The sequence below is a fragment of the Caretta caretta genome, chromosome 17 (assembly GCF_965140235.1).
Source record: "Caretta caretta isolate rCarCar2 chromosome 17, rCarCar1.hap1, whole genome shotgun sequence".
NCBI classification, from domain to species: Eukaryota; Metazoa; Chordata; order Testudines; family Cheloniidae; genus Caretta; species Caretta caretta.
Window position 1 is genome coordinate 19,899,783 of NC_134222.1, and position 19,668 is coordinate 19,919,450.

General features: G+C 54.9%; 1 protein-coding gene across 2 annotated transcripts in view; it reads right to left on the reverse strand.

Moving 5' to 3' along the window:
* SRRM3 (serine/arginine repetitive matrix 3) overlaps positions 1-19,668 on the reverse strand; it is a 171,277-nt gene that overhangs the window by 58,714 nt on the left and 92,895 nt on the right. The window lies entirely within an intron of this gene.

Here is a 19,668-nt window from a genome sequence, read left to right on the forward strand (position 1 = left end):
CTAGGGGACCACAGCCGCTGGGGAAAGTCACCGACCACCCCCGCCTAGTGATTGTACATGGTGGGCTGTGCTATGCAGGCGGTGAGAACTCCCTGGTCGTGTGTTCCCCTCCCGGAGGGCAGACACGCTCCCAAGAAAGGCGTCAACTCAACACACGTCACACTGCAGGGGCAGCATCGCTATCCCTATTTCATAGCTGGGAAACTGAGGCACGGAGAGAAGTGACTTGCCCTAGGCTGCACAAGGCATCGGTGGCAGAGCCAGGGACAGAGACCTGGGTTTTAATCCCATTAGCCTGCTGCGTGTGTAACCGTGAGCAAATCACCTCTCTGGGCCCCTCTTTCCCCTCCCACCCTTTATCCATCTGTCTAGCTAGTTTGAGCTCTGTGGGGTAGGAACTGTCTCAAGCCCCGTGTTTATACAGCGCCTAGCATGCTGCGACCCTGATCTCAGCCGCAGCCTGTTTGCAGTATTGTCACACAGAGAAGATGAACACTCATCTCTAGACACCCAGCGCAGTGCCCTGTCCGCTGGACTGTCCCGCTCCCCCAGCACGCCCTCCCCGGGGATGTGACACCGGGCTGGGCAGTAACCTGCTCCATGGCACAAAGCCGAGGGGAGCTGTCAGAACAAAGGAGGAGGGGATGGACAGCTTCCTCCCCATGGGCTCTGCCTGCTCGGAGAGAAGCAAAGCAAGTGAGCAGAGAATAACAGACCCATCTCCTCCCTCTCCTGTGCACGCACACGGCAAGCCAAGAGATATCGACCAGCTGCCAAAGGCAGCAGGGACCCTGCCGGAGACCACAGCCAATGAGCAGCGGCTGGAGAAATGGCCATAACTCAGGATCAACAACTCGTGCAAGCTAGAAGACGAGGGAGAATCACCCCCTAAATGCCGGAGCCGGCAGCCCGGGGCAGCCTTGCCATCCGTAGCAAAGGAAAACAAGGCCAGGGTTTAATCGCCCAGGCCAAGTGACAGGGATAAACGGGCCCTATCCCTGGGGAGTTTTCACTCCCATCGCCCTCATCCATTCGTCCCTGGTAACCCCCGAGGCCCATAGCTTCCCGGAGAGGCCCTGGCATGCCAATGCCAGTGCTGGCACCTTGCCCTGCTCCTGCCGGGCCTCAAACGCTGGCGGCCCCGGGCAGCTTTTGCCTCAGCCCTTGGAGGCAGGAGGCATGCCCACTTCTGCCTCCAGAGCAACACATTGTGGCGGCACAAGGAGACCCCAGGCCCTAGGAAAGGAAGCTCAGCTCAATAGTTACGGTGTTTGCCTGGGACTTGCGAGACCAGGGCTCAAGTCCTGTCTCTGCCACAGACTACCTGTGTGACCTTGGGTAAGTCACTTAGTCTCGCCGTGCCTCAGTTTCCCCTCTGTACTACAGCACTGCCCTGCCCCTGGGGGTGGGGGTGTTATGAAGATAAATATGTTAGCGCCTGGGGTGCTCAGACACCAGGGTGAGGGGACCACATGAGCACCAGGGATAGAAGGGCCCCAGGCCCCCAGTTTGCAACCCACATGGAGGGGGGGGCTATCCCAGGAATATCTGGGTACGGAGCTAGTCTCTGCGAGGGGCGTGTGGCTGCCGAGAGCAATGCTCATCCTTCCTGGCGGACAACGGGGCTTTGAACTGCAGGAACCTCAGGCTTGTTAGCGTTAGGCCTGGTAACGTACGTGTCGGATCTCAGCTGTCAGCGCTGGGCGGGGGGGGGTGAAAAACACCACTGTACATGCGTGTTCAAAATATTCTTGTGTGTGACGGAATACAGAGGGCACCTAGGAGCCATGGTTACAGACAGCTCATCCCGCCGGGCTGGCCACCGAACTCTCCAGGCCCCCTTACTGAGCACGCACCAGTCCCTTGCTGTGGGCGACTGCTGGACACCCCACACGGGGCAGGGGCAGGCTGTGACAGCCCCTAGCTTGATGAGAATGGCTAGGGATGCAGACAGCCAAGTGCCTCTTGGAGGCGATGTCCTTTTTTCGCCGAGGCCCGACTCGCTACCAGACTGGGGCGGGGGGGGGGCGGGGAGGGGGAGCACAAACAGAGCTCGTGATGTCTGGCCTAAAGCCAATGGTGCAGAGAGCAAATGCGTGTCTGGGCCATCTGCCACTGACCTCCTGGGAAGCTGGCTCGGTTCCGTCCACCTCCCAGCTTCACCCTCCCTCCTGCCAGTCTGCTTTACTGTCCAAAACAGACTAGGCTTTGGGTTATTATTCACAGTGACCAGCCTCGATTGGGCACCCATCACCATGGCATCCGGGCACTCACAACGCTTCAGTGGAGATGATCCAGATCCCAGTCGGAGACACGAAGCTCCCAGCCTCCAGCTTTCCCAGCCAGCCAGGCCAGCAGGAGGAGCCAGGAAAACAACGGGGGGGGGGGGGGGGGGGGGGGGGGGCTTTCCAGTAACTTCACCAGGAGGGGGAGCATTACTATTATTAATCGTCTGTATTAATAGGGCCCTGTTGTACTGGGTGCTGTACAGACATGGTCCCTGCACCAAAGAGCTTTGCATCAGGAGCGGAGTAGCCAAGGACAGTGGTGTTTATTATCCCCATAGTACAGATGGGGGGGCTGAGGCAAGGGGAAATTGTGTTACTTGGCCAAGGCGGCTGGCCCAGCTGAGATTGGAGCCCACAAGCTCCAAGGCTGGCCTATGGATGGATTCACCCTGGAGCAGAGCCCTGGGCAAGGAGGTTCTTCCTGGTTTGCTCTGTGAGGCAATCCCACTGCTTCCAGAAAGTGCCAGGGGACCTCTTGCCAGGAGAGCCGCCCAAGACGGGCTGAGAGGTCCTCAGTGACAAATCCCATCCCGAGGATGGTTTATGATTGAGCGGGAGGCAGGCAAGCCCTTCAGCAAAGCCTCCCCCATCCCATGGCTCATCATCTCCTCCCCTCATGTCTCTAAGCCTCTGTGCAGCACACGGGTCACTGTGAAGCCATCCCAGACACGTTGCCCAGTTTCTTTATTTTACATCCATCTCCTCATTTATTCTCAGCGCAAGTGACAAATGGAAATGCAATTTCTCCCTCCCAGCCAGGGACTCCAGCTCTCCGCAGGATGAGCTTAATGAAAGTCTGTGATTCAACCAATGTGTCCTGGAGCCAGCACCATCGGGCCGCATCTCAGGTAGAAAAGCCACAGCACCGGGGCTGAAGAGCTGGGCAGGGACCAGATTTACTGTCTTGCAGGAAATTCCGTGATGTGAAAAATGCTTCTGGTCCAAAATGGAACGAACACGATTCTCCCCCCGGCCTCCAAAATTTCCCCATGAAACAGAATTGTGAACAAAATTTTCAGTTGAATGGTTTCATTTTGATCAAACGGAAACATTTTGCACTGGTTTTGACTTCACAAAAGCAAACGAACACGAGATTAGAGACATTTGAAAACCAAGTTGTTTCGAAAACACAAAACAAAGAAAAAAACCAAAACATGCAGGTCCAAAAATGTCAACACAATGTTGCAACCTTATTGAAAACTCCCCCACCCCCCGTATTTCCTCCTCCACCCGCCAGAACCAGCGTTTCATTAAAACAACAAATTTCGGAGAAACAGTTCACTTTTGACAAACTGACATTTTCCAACGAGGCAGTTTGCCATCAGGTAATTTCCTCCCCGCTGTACTTAACGTTCCACGTGGTCTGTGTGAGCGCCCTGGTCCCCCACGGGGAAACGCCGCTGGACAGGTGGCATTCGAAGAGTCGGAGAGTGTATCAACACCTGACTTGTTTGTGGGCCACCAGCCGGCACAAGCCACAGGTCACGCGCTGCGTTCTGGAGCAGGGACGGCACCTTCTACCCCCTTTTACAGAACTTTCTCTGCCAGAGGGACTGAAAGGCACCGAACCAACAGCTCTAGAAGCTGGAGATTTTGCTACTCAGGGAACAAGGCCAGCAGCAGTGAAAGTCTTCCCCATACCCCTGCCAATGCGCCATATGCCTGAACAAAAGTGACTGATTAAGGGACATCGGTTTCCTTGGCCTTTCTAAGGATGCCAATGAGGGATCAAATCAGTGGCAGACGTGGGGGCGGTTTCACGGACGTGGCTGTTAAGTGGGGGTTAAATGGTTTAAGGGGCTTAATTCACTCCTCCGCATGGGGGTGGATTTCAGCCATTGCATATGAACTTGGCTGACCTCGGCTGAATGAGCATGCCTGAACCGGGCCTGAGCACAGCCATGAAGCAAGGAATCTGGAGCTCTTAAGTAGGGGTGTCGGAGGAAGCTATTGCCCAAAGCAAGCAGGGTCGGGAGCGAGATTAGGCGGTGGCCCACATGTCTGGAATAAGCCGGGAGAGGAAATCCCCTGTTGGCTCATTCAGCTACTGAGTTTTGTAAACAAGGTTCGTTTTGCCCTGTCGGGCTGTCCGCAGTATCATTCGATTTCACCCATGCATTCCTCATTTTCTGGGACTGTTTTCTCAGGGTCAGATCCCAAGCACTGCAGAACGCTTGCCATGAGTGCCGGCAGCTCAGCGCCCCTCCCAGGATTCGGCCCTAAATGGGAATTAGGGAATGAATTATTCCGATTCATCTAACTTCAAAAGCAGCATGGATGTGAAAAGCCAGAGCGCTGAACCTGGATGTCAGTCAGCCGGGCTTTGAAGAGGAGAGTGGAGGTTCAGAGACACGGAAGACATGCCTGCTATAGGGAAGAGAGCCAGGAAAGTCTTAGCACAGAGCAGATGAGTGGCCATTTCTGAATCCAGCTGGATCCAATGGATCATTTGAGGCCTAGTGGTCTAAGATCGGGACTGGGAAATTGGATGCCTGGGGTTCTAGTCCCAACCCTGATAATGCCTCTTGGACTGTGTTTACATGGGGTTAGTTGTGTGGATGCTCTTCCTTCAATTTAACGGTGGCTTACTGCATTTTACCTTAAAGCTGTTCCCAATCGATGCAAGCAAAACGGAAAAAAGCCCCTCTGAAATTGAAATCTGATTCGCCACAGAGCGGTCTGCGCCAGGTTAACTACATCAGTTTAAATTCACACCTTGGGTGCAACTTTCTCATGGGGACAAGGCCTAACTGATTTAAACTAAACGTGATTAAGGCTGGTTTAAGCCAAAATAAGTCAGCCTACGTGGCCTTTTGTGCCGATTTAACAAAGCCAGTTTAAAAGTCACCCCTCTATAAACTAGCAGAACTCTGCATGTAGGCAGAGCCAGAGTTCGGGCAAGTTACTGATCCGCTCACTGGGATGGGGTGTCTGAGAGAGACCTGGCTGGTGTGAGCTTTGCTACCATTTGGCAAGCTGCTCCCTTACTGGACAGCAGCAGGTCCTGATCCCAGGAAAGATTCATCAGAGTCTGAATGCCTGTCTAAGGTGCGGCTGAGGGGGCCAGTGCGGTCCTGCTGCCTCTGTTTAAGAGAGATGGGGTCTCACCTAGTGCAAAGCAAAGCTGCCTGCAGCAGCCAGAGCACTAATTCTCACACTAAGCAGGGCCTTCGATCATGGTCACCCCATAACAACAGACAACATAGGTACAGGGCAGCCAGGGGAGAAGGAAATGAAGAGGCAGAGATCAGGGAGAGATGCTTCCCGATGAGATATGAACTGAGATGGAAAGCTGATGAGATCCTGATACAAGGAGGCTGTTTCAGCTGACAGGAGATGCAGAGGAGAAGGTTCTTGCACCACTTAGACCAGGGCAGGAACTGTCTTTTGCCCATCCCCCACTGAGGTGGGCTTTCCACTTCCCGTGGCTGAGAGCTGTGACCCGGATTATTCTTACTGCAGTGCCTCCTAGCGGCTCCACACCCACCCTGTGTGTCTGGGAGGGGGGTTGCCAAGCCCACACAGAGCTAGAAGGGTTAACGTGCTGCTGTGATCCCAATCAGCCCCTCCTGCCGCACCTGTAGCAGGTGTCAGGCCAGAAGAGAAGGGCTAAAAGGGGAGAGCCTGCCCCAGCAAGGTGAAGAAAAGACCAATGGCCCTGGCGTGGGGAAAGAAGCCAGACTGGAGCCGGGATAGGTTTCATGCCTGATTGAGCTGCCCCGGAGGGCAGGTAGGCCCTGACCCAGGACCTGTTTAGACCTGCTGGTGGTTTTTAGGCCAGGCCTTGGCAGTGGGGTGGCTGAGAGCTGGATAACCCTGAAAGGACCGAGAGCACACCCAGCTGTAACATAGATTTGATTATTCTGTGGTTGTTTGGATGGTGACTTTGGACTCCGCTAGCTTGGAAGGAATTGACCTATGTAGTGACTTGGCTGGAAGGCTGAGCCATATAAACCACCAGAGAAGGTGGGGAAGTACTGACTGGGGAAACTGAGGCAGCTGGCCTGCACCACCAGCCCTTGCCAGGGTGGTGGTGTCCTGCTCAGTGCCAGTCATAGAACCACAGGATCGGTGCTATGGGTCTAGCTTTACAGCTGTCTCTGTCAGTAACCCCTTCAGCGTGCCAGACCTCCTAGGGGTCTCATTCCTCCAGCAGGGTAAGCCACATGGCCTCACTGCCTCCTAAAACAGGATCTCTGGGCTGTCCGCGCTCCTGCTTCACACCGTGAGCTCTGCTCAGTGCGTCCAACTGAGATGGACGCCTGAAAGAGAGTGGGACGCTCTCAGGGAGCGATGCACCCTCGCTAGATTCTGCAGGCCGCTCAGCCATCGCCGGGTTTATCCGGCGCAGCAAGTCCTTAGGTGAGCATAGAGAAATGAAAGTTGAAGTCCCATTACCCTAGAGCAGAGGTTCTCAAACTGGGGGGGTGGGCGTGTGAAATGTATGGGGGGGGCATGAGGAGCTCTGGTCCTGCTCACATTTTACCCCCAGCAATGATTAACTAGAAAAGCTGATTGCTCCTGACCGATCAGGTCCTCCGGTGGCGCTGGGCCTGTGGATGGATTTCTGTTCCGCTCGCAAAGAGGTAGCCAAAGTCGCCGCCTTCGGTATGTGAATCCGTGGGCTACGGCGCGGTGCGCATATTAAACTGTAAGCGTCGACCACAATCCCAGTTCTGCTTTTGTTCTTATTACAGTGGATGGTTGGCTTTGCTTGAATCAGTGCCTGACTGGTTTTAATAGTTAGTGAGAGATTTATGTTGTGGGGTTTTTTAATTAGGCTATATGCTTGTGTGGCGGGCGGGGCGGGGAAGACATGAACTACTACAGACACTAAGAAGAGGGGGGTGATCAAGTAAGTTTGAGAACCACTGGTGAACTCCTGGGGTCCAGCTCTGTCTCTCTGGCCTCTCTTTGTCAGAGTCCCTGGGTGAACAGCCCCCTGGAAGCTCTCAGCAGCCAACCCTTAACCATCCTCCAGCACCTCCCCAGCCCTCGGTTCTCCCGCTGGGCAAACGCCGCTTGGCTTCCTGCAGAAAGGTGGGCCATCCGTGGTAGTTGATGGTTAGGTATCAAAGTCCCAGTGATTGGGTTTGCCATGGTTTTCTCAAAAGCTGGCCCAAGCCCCAGACAGCTAAGTACCATTCACACCTGTGTCATAGCCTCAGCAGAGAGCAAACAACCCTTTCTCCCTAGTAGGTAACCCTGCCGCACATAGGGGAAACTGAGGCACACACAGGCCTCACAGAAACATTACAGAAGATTCCCACTTCATCACAATGTCCAATCAAAATAGCTTACGTTTTGAGTAGAGTTCTCCCAATTGAGGTGCAGGCTGAGCGTTATTCCTGGAAATGATTCAGCAAATTATTACCAATATCAAATCAAAGTCAAGGTGCGGGGGGAATTCCCCACTCTGTTTGTGGGCTCTTTGCAAGCAGAAAAGGAGGTGAGATTTTTCCAGCAAAGAACTCATGGCTGAACAGGTCTGCTGCTGTTACCTGAAAGCTTGATTACAGAGAAATAGAGATTAGCTGGGACGTGGTAGTCTTTCGCACTTGTATATTTCGTCTTCAAAGCACCTTTCAAACATTCACTGATCCTCTCCATGGTCTTGTGAAGTAGGGCTTGTCTGTATGGGGAAATTATTCCAGAATAGAAGAGGGGGTGAATTTAATTGTGGTCAGGTTCCCTGGGCAGACAAGCCCTGGGATGAGTATTTGTATCTCTGAGTTGCAGATCACAGAATGGAGGCAGAGCGGATCAGTGACTTGCCCAAACTCTGGCTGTGCCAAATGCAGAGTTCTGCTAGTTTATAGAGGGGTGACTTTTAAACTGGCTTTGTTAAATCGGCACAAAAGGCCACGTAGGCTGACTTATTTTGGTTTAAACCAGCCTTAATCACGTTTAGTTTAAATCAGTTAGGCCTTGTCCCCATGAGAAAGTTGCACCCAAGGTGTGAATTTAAACTGATGTAGTTAAACTGGTTCAGACCTCTCTGCGGCGAATCGGATTTCAATTTCAGAGGGGCTCTTTTCTGTTTTGCTTGCATCGATTGGGAACAGCTTTAAGGTAAAATGCAGTAAGCCACCGTTAAATTGAAGGAAGAGCATTCTGCAGTGTGCGGCGCGGGGGTCACAGGTTCGAAGGGGGGACTCTCCCGGACTGTGCCTGGTACGTGGCAAAAGACAGGGCCTGAGTCTCCATGCCTGTCAAGGCTCTGCCTTTCAACATCAGCCCTGTCGCAAACGATCCTTCCCATAGGTCCCCTGGGCTCCGAAGGGCTGATCCCTTCCCAGTAGAGATTCCCACGATGAAGCTCCCAGGAGAAGCCATTGCCAGGACCCAGGATTAAGTTAACTAAGGCTCTGATGCGGTGAGGTGAGATTTCTGGGCTGGCTCGTGGATCCAGAGCGGCAGGAATGCAGGCCACTGAGCTAATAATGACCCTGGGGATTTGTATAGCACTGTGCATCATTGTCACTAATTAATCCTCCCAACCCCCGGCCGGACAGATGGGGAAACTGAGGCTCCTGGCTCCTGGCCTTGTGCTCTGATCAGTAGCTTAGGCCTCTCTTTTCGACTAAGAGTCTAACCAGGCAGAAGGATGGGGATGAGATACAGAGCCTGCAGGGGGGACCTTGCCTTGGCAAGCCCAGACTGGCCCGCCAGCTCCTCTTTGCTACACGGAGGGGCCACCCCCATGCCTGGGCCATCTCCACAGTAGCTATTTCAGAGCAACGTCTCTACCCAGCCAGCACTTGGTGTGGCTTGGTGCCCAGAAGGACTGTAGGACAAGAGGTGGTAACAGAGACAACACTGACTCATTGCCTGGCCCAGGATCCCTCCCCCTGGATGGGGTGGGCAGAGCTCTCTTCTCTGGAGTCTCTCTGCTCCGTGAAACCTGCACCCCGTCTCTGCACCTCTCTGCTTTCCTCGCTTTCATTCAGATCAATAAACCCGACTTCCTTCCTTCTCCCAGAGGATCCGCCCGTCCAACATATCGCTGACAATCAGAGCTCTCTGGCTCACACCAGAGTGTGTGCAAACACAGCCAGGCGTGGCCTCAGGGCTAGGTCTGGGCTGCCCAAATCTGGGGGTATTTGGACCCGGTGTTTTGGTTCAGTACGCTAGAGAGATGGGAGACATCAGCACAGCATCACTGCTGAGAATCTAGCCCAGAAACCAGCTGAAAAATTCAGTTCAAACTCTGAACCTTCCTTAAGTTCAAAGGTCTTTGGATCGGGCCCAGGCCCGTCTTTCCCCAGATGTATCCCATGCCCGTTCAAGTGCAAAGGAGATGAGGAGAAAGCAGTTCACATTCTCCCTCCCTGTGATCCTGTCTTGGGTGGCAGCTGGTGCTACCGGATGTGAGCGGCTCAGGAGAGGCCTGAGCTGATGCCCTTGTCTGGCTGAACTGATCACACTTCAAAAGCCAGCCCGTCCCCGAATTCCCCATCTATTGGGCCCTGTGGCACGGCCCCCAAGGGGCACTCTGTGCTCTCTGCTTGGTAACCCGCTCCACCATTTGCCAGGAGCCGCTCCTGGTCTGAAAGTCTGGCATATTTTTAATGTCATGTGTGGAAGAGGCTGACCGGCCCCCTCCGTGCGGCTGCAATTGGCTTCTGCAGGCCGGGGCTCAGTAATAGTTGGTGTAATCGATATGACAGGAAGGGGGGGGGGGGGAGTTACTTAGTCATGGACCAGACTTGAATAAATAAGGCGTTGCGCTCCAATCAGCCTGCTGCCTCGCTCGCTCGCTCTCTGAAGCTCTGCGTCTGGAAAGACCCGAGCCCCATGGAAACATTCTTTGGCTCGGCGACTTTTCGGGCCGGCTGTCAGACAACGGGGAGCTCGCGAGGCCGGGAAGGAGGGGAGCAGGAGAGGAAAAAGGCAGAGGAATGTAACAGACTCACGGGTCGCCCTTTAAAATATACATCAAAATGCCCAGCAGGAAGAGAGAAGCTGGCTGCAAAGCGAACGGCTGCCAGAAGGCGAGCGCCAAGCTGGGATCCACCCTGAAAATAGAAGGGTTTGCGGACACTGGTGCTGCCCTGACTTTCAATGGCTTCATTCCTTCCAAACCATTTCTTTTTCGTAAACCCTTTAGGCCCCACTCGCCAGTTGAATTCATGGCTGGAGCTGGGTGGGAAATGGATTTCTTGTCCTGGAAAATGTTTTGAGATTTAGAACATTTTCCCGTCCCGAATCCTGGGAAGAAAAGTCGAAAACCGGAACATTTTTTGCAAGCCGAAAATTTGAAAAATCTTTTAGAGCTTGGCTCAGCTCAGGTCCCCCCGCCCCGGAGCTAGCCCCGTGTCCGCTGCAGCAGAGCGATCCTGACATGTTGAAGGAGACCCGCTCCCTCTGTGTATTTATCTGGCGGGACTAGAGCAGGGGTAGGCAACCTGAGGCACGGGTGCTGATTTTCAGGGGCACTCATGCTTCCTGGGTCCTGGCCACCGGGCCGGGGGGCTCTGCATTTTAATTTAATTTTAAGTGAAGCTTCTTAAACATTTTAAAAACCTTATTTACTTTACATACAACAATAGTTTAGTTATATATTAAAGACTTATAGAAAGAGACCTTCTAAAAATGTTAAAATGTATTACCGGCACGCAAAACCTTAAATTAGAGTGAATAAATGAAGACTTGGCACCTCGCTTCTGAAAGGTTGCCGACCCCTGGACTAGAGTCATGCTCATGCCTTGTGCTAGCCTTCTTTATGGTGGGGAATTTCCCCTGCGGACCATGGAGTTCACCACTCTCACGCCCAGCGTGGCAATCAAGCGCGGCCAGCACCCCCTGCCACCTAACCTCCCACTTCAATCTGAAGTGAATGAAACTGCATCCGTGTACACGAACTGTGGCTCTGGCCCATTCGCTCTAAGGGAGCTACACCCGTTTACATCAGTGGAGGATACAGCCCCATCGACTCCAGTGCAGTGATGCCAATTTGGGCCAGCGGAGGGTCCGACCCCCAAGTTACTCAGCAGGAATAAGAAGAGGGGCAGAGAAAGCAGAACGCCATGGTCAAGGAGGGGAAAGCTTTGAGGCCGTCACTCAGAGGTTCCACGCTTTGATTCACACTGGCCTCGGATGCGCTCAGACTCCACGAGCCAACCCGCTCTCCCTCTGCTGACCCCAGAAAGTCGGTCTGTGTCAGAAAAGGATGAAAAGCAGGAAATACCCTGAAATGTCTCTCTGCAGTGCAGGGAAACGGCCAGCAACAGTCTCTGGGCAGAACTTGTTTGTAAAGAGATCTGCCCCACATGGGCTCTGTGTCTAGGTGATGCTTTGTCTCGTGTATGGGATGAGATAGGAGACCAGGGTGCTGCTCCCAGAACTGAAACTGTGCTCTGTGACCTTCAACACGTTACTTTCCCCCTCCGTGCCCCAGTTTCCCCTCCTACCCTTACTCTGCCGTAAGTGTTTAGATTGTAAACTCACTGGCACATGTAGTCTCTCTCCCCATGTGTACATACAGCACCTGGCACAGTGGGGCCCTGATTGTGGCTGGGAGCTACTGTCAAACAAATAATAATCCATCAGGGAAGCTTGCGACTCTGCAGGAACCATTTCCCCTCTGCTAAGCCCTTCTCTCCCATTCCTGGGGTCTGCAGCTGGATTAACGGAGGATCCATCACTGAGAGAAAGAAAAGCCTGCAAGGATCTCAGAAGGAGCAGATTGGTTCTCCTGCTGCGTCAGACCCAGGCCCTTCCAGATGCTCTGGGAGCCCTGCTCGGCTCAGTGAATAGCACTCCACAGGGCCTGATCTCGCCAGAGACTGCCTGGCTCGAGCTGCCCCCTTTCGCTGCCCTGCCGACAGGAAACACCAATAACAGGGCTCGGCCCTTCCCAGCTGAGGGACTCCAAACGCTTCAGAGACACTAACAAACCAACTGCTTTGCGAGGCAGGTATCATTAGCTCCAACGTACGGACGGGGAAAACTGAGGGCCAGAGAAGGAAAGGGACTTATCCAAGTGGCTAACCTAGGAACTGAGCCCAGGAGTCGGGACTTCCAGTCCCCAGCACTAACTATATCCTTGCCCTTAACAATACCATTTCCCAGCTCCTGACATCAGTAGATCTCAAAGCGCTTTACAAAGGAGATCATGCTCATTATCCCCATTTTACAGATGGGGAAACTGAGGCACATGAAGGTGAAGCACCTTGTCCCAGGTCACCCAGCAGCAGAGTTCAGAACAGAACCCATGTCTCCTATACCTGAGTCCAGGGCATCAGCCTCTGGAACATACTAACTCCTAACTGCTTTAGTCACATGTATAGTTAGCCCTACACTGTGGGACTCCTCGACGCGAGGCAGAGAACAGTCACCGCAAGGAGAGCCAGCTGTAGCTGGGCATGAAGGCTACAAGCATCCCCTGGGATGGTGGGCCTCTCAGCGGCTCGCTGTGCAATTCCTCCTCCCCCCTTCTGTCTCATCTTTTTGCTGCCATTCATACAACGTCTGTTCCTTAAATGTTTCCAGAACGTGGAGCATCGCAAAGCCAGCTCAGTGCCCCAACCACACCCTGGGCAGGGACTCCATTCATCCCAGGATCTGATTCTCTACTCTCCTTTCCCTTAGGAAGTCATCTCCATCAGGGCAGGGTGGGTGCACTGTGGTACCAATCAGGCATCTCCATTCACTCACCCCCAGGGTAGCATTTTGCACCGAGTTGGCACAGGTGTGAATGATAAGACAGTGGGGAAGCAGGCTCCCAGCTGGCCGAAGCTGGTGGAGATGGGAGCGAAAGGTCCTGTGGCAGCAGATGGTCTATGGAGGAGTGAGGAGGCTACAGTGACAAGGCATCACAATGCACGTGTCCATGGCAGGTCTGAGTTGGACGTGTACATACAGTGGCTCGGATACACCGCTGGCATAGCCCCATTGACTGCGCTTGCTTCCGTGGAGCTGCCCCAGTTTCCACCAGCCTCACCCGCATAGCCGAGCTGCACACGAGAGCAGCCCATGGGAAATCGCAACAGACAGGCCTCATCAGCACGAAGGAATTTCTCCCTAATCTCAAGGTGCGGCACTGGCAAAGCAGGGCTGAAGCTGGTGATGACAGCGGACAGGGCCTTATAAACCTTGACAAAGAAGGGTTAGAAAGGAACCGTAGCTAGGACTTCCCGCGTAGAGGCAGTAGGGACTTAGAGGCCCAACAGCCAAGGCCAGGGTTTCCCTCGACGTTAAATCCCTCACCAAACAACAGGAGCATGCCAAGGAGTAAATCAATGCAGGGATTCCCACAGGAGCAGGAATCAGTGGGACCGCGGGTGGGTGTAAATCGGTGGTGTGACCGATGAAGAGCAACAGCCGGGGGAGTTGGTCAGTGGTTGCTAATCAGTGGCTCAGCAAAGGGTTGTAACCCATCTGCACAGAGGTGTGACTAAAGGGGGTGGCTCAGGGGCATAAGCCAACCAGGGGAGCCAAGGGTAGGTCAGCCAGGGCTGCGATTGGACGGTGTACCAGTTATCAAGGCAGTGACTCGACGAGGGTGCGGTGTGTGATCGGGTGTGACTCTAGCCACTTCTACTCCCTGTCCAGCCATTGATTGCACTGTATCTCTCTGCCCTGAAACCCCACAGGGCTCCGGAAGCTGCCTCTCTTCCTGATCCCAGAGCCTGCACAGCCGTTCTCCACGAGCTGACTGCCCAAGCGCAAGTGAGCTGGGTACAGAGCGGTGGAAATCGATAAGGGGTGATTTACACCTGGCTGTTGATGAATCGGGAGTGTCAGCTGCTCAGCAATACGATCTGGGTGTACGTCAGCCAGGGGTGAAGTGAAGGGGGGTGGGAACCAAGGGTGTGAGCCACACGGGGGTGTAACCAGGCGTGCAAGCTGCTCAGTGGTGTAACTGGGGCAAAAGGGGGCCAGGTGTCATGTGCACAGGGGTATGATGCAGTGCAAAATTCCCTTCCCCCCGCCGTTAGACCAGGTGGAAGTATCAGCTCTCCCCTGAGTCTTTAGCCACGCCCGGCTCCCTGGGCTGAGCATCAGGCCACACGCCCCCCTCCAGTTGCCAGCGCATCGGGGCTGGGCTGCAGCTGGCCACCTATCTGAATCCCTATCCCTTATCACCGGCCCAGGGAGCGTCGGGCTGGCATGGATCCCACCTGCTGTTTCCACCTGCTGTCCTTCCATTGATTGCACTGTATCTCTCTGCTCTGAACCGTCATGGGCTCCGGAAGCTGCCCCCTCCCTATTCCCAGAGCCTGCACAAATGTTCTCCATCAGCCGACTGCACATGCCGTGAACACCACTGCTCCACGCCTGCCGTCCTGCATCTCAGAACCCACCGTCTGACTTGAAAGGGAACCATCCCGGCCGGCCGCTATCACCCCCGGGCGCCCGTGCCCAAGGGGGACCCGGAGCCGGGAAGAGGAGGAGGGGGGATGAGGCAGGAAAGCAAACTGCACAAAATGAAGGCGCGTGCTGAAATTGGAGAGACGGCAAGGATAACACAGACTGCAAGCATGCTGTTCGACAAACATTTCCCGGGTGATCGGGGGGCTGCGTGTGCCCGGCTTCAGGGGGACCAGAGAGGTGTACGGGCGGGTGTGCTGGGTTGTGGGGTGATGGGGAGCCTGTGAGTGGGATACTGTGTTTGTGCGTAGGGTGGAGTGGTAGGAGCTTGTGGGTGCTGGGGATACAGCCTTGTCACCATCCCAAGGTCAGCTTTTTCCAAGCACAGCTGTTCGCTCTTCCAAATCGAGGGGAACTCCGCACTGTGTCAGGTAGCAGTGGGGGCAGGTTCTCGCCCGACCCGTGTGCCAGGCCTCAGCCCATGCAAGCTGCGGTGCCGTGGGTTGGGTCCTGGCAGAACCGTTTGCAACCCTTCCCCTTCCCAGATTTTATATGGATATTTAATCTCCTGAAACTCTCTTTGAAAGTGTGAAATTCACAGGGCTCCTCAGGAAAGAAGGGAGGGGTGTGGAAGGAATGAATATGAATGAGTTCATTCACACCAAAATGGCCTCATTAGCCCGCAAGCTGGTGAAAGTTCCCGAAAGCTGACTCATCGTGTGGAGCCCCCATCCCCGGTCCTAAAGACAGCACCCCCCATCTCTGCTGGGGATAACCCCAGCCCTGCAGTGGACAAGTCTTAACAACAGCTCTAGGTTTTGCCGAGGTACGTACAAAGTCCCCCGGACCTCTGGCAGATGTCCGAACCCCACTAGCAGGCAGCGCGCTGTCATGAAGTGCAGGGATTTCGATGCCGGAAGCTGGGGGTAGTTCGTGGGTTTGCCACTACTGAGGGCAGGGAGCAGAGCAGGTAAAGTGTGAGCACGTGCCAGCCTGGCACAAAGGGGGGCTGTCCAGTGGGCTGGGGCGGGTGTGGGCATTTGCCAGGATAGGGAGGGAGGGAGGTCAGAGAGCAGCATCCCCAAAGGGCTTGTCAGGAAGCTGCATCCCTGGACCAGTCTATTGTCCAACCAGTCTGTCCATTTAATGCGCTATCCTAGATCTCTCTCTCATCCCCGTACACATCCAGCATCCATCAGTCTATCCTTCCATCCCCCTACACACCCACCATCTATCTATCCCCATACACACCCAGCATTCATCCATCTATCCTTCTATCCATCCATCCCCATACACACCCTGCATCCATCCATCTATCCTTCCATCCATCCATCCTTCCCCATACACACCCAGCATCCATCCATCCCCATACACACCCATCTATCTATCCATCCCCATGCGCATCCATCCATCTATCCTTCCATCCATCCATCCATCCCCATACATACCCACCATCTATCTATCCATCCCCATACACACCCAGAATCCATCCTTCTATCCTTTCATCCATCCATCCATCCCTCCCCATACATACCCACCATCTATCTATCCATCCCCATACACACCCAGAATCCATCCTTCTATCCTTTCATCCATCCATCCATCCCTCCCCATACATACCCACCATCTATCTATCCATCCCCATACACACCCAGCATCCATCCATCTATCCTTTCATCCATCCATCCCCATACACACCCTCCATCCATCTAACCTTTCATCCATCCATCCCCATGCACACCCTGCATCCATCCATCCATCCCCATACACACCCATTATCTATCTATCCATCCATCCATCCCAATACACACCCTCTATCTTGCTTTCCATCACCATGGCATCTGGACCCGTGATTTAAGGTTACTGATAGACACCCCATGAACATCAGTGGTTCAGCCTAGTTCTGACCCCAAGCTGGGCGATTTCTGATGCCTTTTGCTTGGGGTTACTGTGTCCAACCCCAGCCATCCAGGGAAGACTCAGAGGCCACAAGCAGAAAGTGACCCAAAGGTTTGCACTGCCTGAGCTCCCCATGACCCCCAGCTAATGCTCCCCTGCCGCCAACTCTGACAGCCCAAAGCAAATTACGCCTCCTGGAGAACCAGTTCCTGTTTGCAGGGCCTGATGTGCAGGGGTGCTGAGCGCCACATGATGCCAGCAGGCGTCGGGGAAACTGTGGGTGCTCAGCACCTCTGAGAACCAGCCTGGGGTCACTCCCAGCTGCAGCCTCGGGCCACCTGCGCGGGTGAGACCCACGGAGAAAGCAAAGGGGGGAGGGGGCTTGATTCAGAGCTGGAGCAAAGCAAACAGGGCTCTGGAGTCCAATGGTCCCAGCACGTCTCACCCCCCCCCCTCCAGCCCCCGCACACCCAGCAGCCTCCGCTCAGAGGTTCCACATAAGAGGATTCCTCACATAAAAACCGGCCCCCGGCCCCCCAGGAGGCCACACGAAGATTCAGCTGTTGTCTGGTGGCTTCATTAGGCCAAGCGTCTCATGCTGCTTCTGCCTTTTACCCCTAGATTTAAGAGCCCTTGTGTAGACAGCATTTTCTCCCCACGAAGGTCAAGTGACCTCCGGAGCTCCCTTTGCACAGACCAAACCGATCGAGCACTTCAAATCACTCGCTGTGAGGCCTTTTGTCCAGCCCCCGCCCCCCAAGTTATTTGTGGGGCTCTCCTCTGCACCCTCCCCAGGTTTTCAACATCCTTAGAAAAATGTGGCACCCACCAGGGCTGGATCAGTTGCCCCATCTCGCCCGTGCTGCATACAGAGGTAACGTCCCCTCCCGGCTCGCTACTCCCCTCTGTGCACTGCTGGGTGGCAGGCCAGCAGCCCGAGGCTACAGGCCAGGAAAGCTGCAGTGCACTTATCCAGCCCCCAGGGAGATTCAGTGGAAGAGAGGCTCAGAGAGGCCTGGGCATGATGAGAAATTGCCAGGACGAGGGTTGCCAGGTGTCCAGTTTTCGACCAGAACGCCTGGGCAAAAAGAGACCCTGGTGGCTCCAGTCAGCACCACTGACCAGGCCATAAAAAGTCCGGTTGGCAGGGCAGGCAGGCTCCCTATCTGGCTCCCCGGAAGCAGCGACATGTCCCTTGGGCTCCTAGGCGGAGGTGCGGCCAGGTGGGCTCCATGCACTGCCCCCGCCCCGAGCATCTGCTCCACAGCTCCCATTGGCCAGGAACCACAGCCAATGGGAACTGCAGGCCTGTGGGTGGTGGCAGCGTATACCATGCAGAGCCACCTGGCCGTGCCTCCGCCTAGGAGCCAAGGGACATGTCGCTGCTTGTGGTGAGCCCCCCGAGGTAAACGCTGCCCCGCTCCCCACACCCCCTCCTATACCCCAGCCCTTAGCCCCCTCCTGCACCTCGTACCCCAACCCCCAGCCCTGAGCACCCTTCCGCACCCAAACTCCCTCCTGGAGCCTGCACCCCCCCCCACGCCCCAACCCACTGCCCCAGCCCAGAGCCCCCTCGCTCACCCTGAACCTTTAATTTCTGGCCCCACTCTGAACACCTCGGCTCCATCCCCCAGCCTGGAGCACCCTCCTGCAGCCCAAAACCCTCATCTCCGGCCCCACCCCAGAACCTGCACCCCCAGCCGGAGCCCTCACCCCCTCTCACACCCCAACCCCCTGCCCCAACCTGGTGAAAATGAGTGAATGAGTGAAGGGGGGGGACAGCGAGTCACAGAGGGAGGGGGGATGGAGTGGGCGGGGCCTTGGAGAAGGGGTGGGGCATGGGGCAGGGCCTCAGAGAAGAGGCGGGGAAGGGGGCAGGGCAAGGGTGTTCGGTTTTGTGTGATTAGAAAGTTGGCAACCCTGGACTAGAGGGATTTGGCTCGTCAAGTAGAAGAGCTAGAAAGGTCTTGACCCAGGCAGGGAAAATGATTGAGGGTCTCATGCAAGCTGATCAGTCCCTCCCCTTTGCATCGCTCTGGAATACAGGAATGAGAGGATACTTAGGGAGGCAGCAGGGCAATGAATCTAGAGCCAGTAAGAGGCAATACTTCCCCATGCATTAACCTGCCAGCTAGTGGCTGCCAAGTGCCAGCCGGGCCAAGGCCAGGGTTACCAGAGTGGCACAGGGCAGACGGTCCCTTTGAGAGGCCGTGGGGCTTCAGCTCCAACACTTATGTTGCCTACAATTCCTGGGGTCCCTCTGAGAAGGCCCCAGCGTGCCTCCTTCCTGGGCCGCTCCCAGGAACAGGGGCTGGCTCTTGAAGTCTTCTTAAAGGGGCAGCTTGCTTTGTGAGAAGTGTGTTCAAAAGGGCCAGCTAATCTAACGGCTACTGATAACATTTGGGGCTAGGCAAGCGAGGAGAAGGGCGATTGTCGGCCAGGCAATGATCGCAAATATTCCCCTCTCCCTCCAACGTGCACAACCCTGACCAACCGAGTAGGGCATTGGCAGCGTCTTCGTGTTCCCCTGTCGCATCAGGCACAAGCAGGGCCTGGATTCCAAATCAGCTAGACTGAGAAGCTGATCCGGCGTGCAAACCCCATCCCTGCCATCACACCCTAATACCTTCCCCAACGCAAGTGGGGCGAACTTCGTCCCGGGTCTAACCCCCACTGAGGTCAATGATTAGCCCAGGGAAACTCTGGCTCATGCTAGCTCAAGGGTGGGACAGGGTTGCTGGCCTTTTGTGGATATAGTCTGGAGTCATCTCTGTAGGTTGTGTGTGGAAAGGCCATAGCACAACGAGGAGGAAGGATGACTCGGTGGTTAGGTCACAGACCTGGGTTCAAGTCCCTGCAGACTCCTGTGTGACCTTGGCCAAATCACTTAGCCTCGGTTCCCCATCTCTAAAGTGGGGATAAAGCCCTGCTCTGCCTCTCCGGGGTATTATAAGGATAGGGATTTTACAGACTATGAGGCACTCAGATATTGGTGTACCGGGGCCGTGTAGGTACCGAGATAGACCCCTGTTCAGTGCATGGCTGTTTGCTGGCTGGTGTCAGCAATAATACGGAGGCAGCCGACAAAGGGAGCAAACATGGCAGCTCCCGAGTTGCTCGGGGTTTTGAAGCAGGTGATGGAGAAGTGGGAACAAACACCATGCTG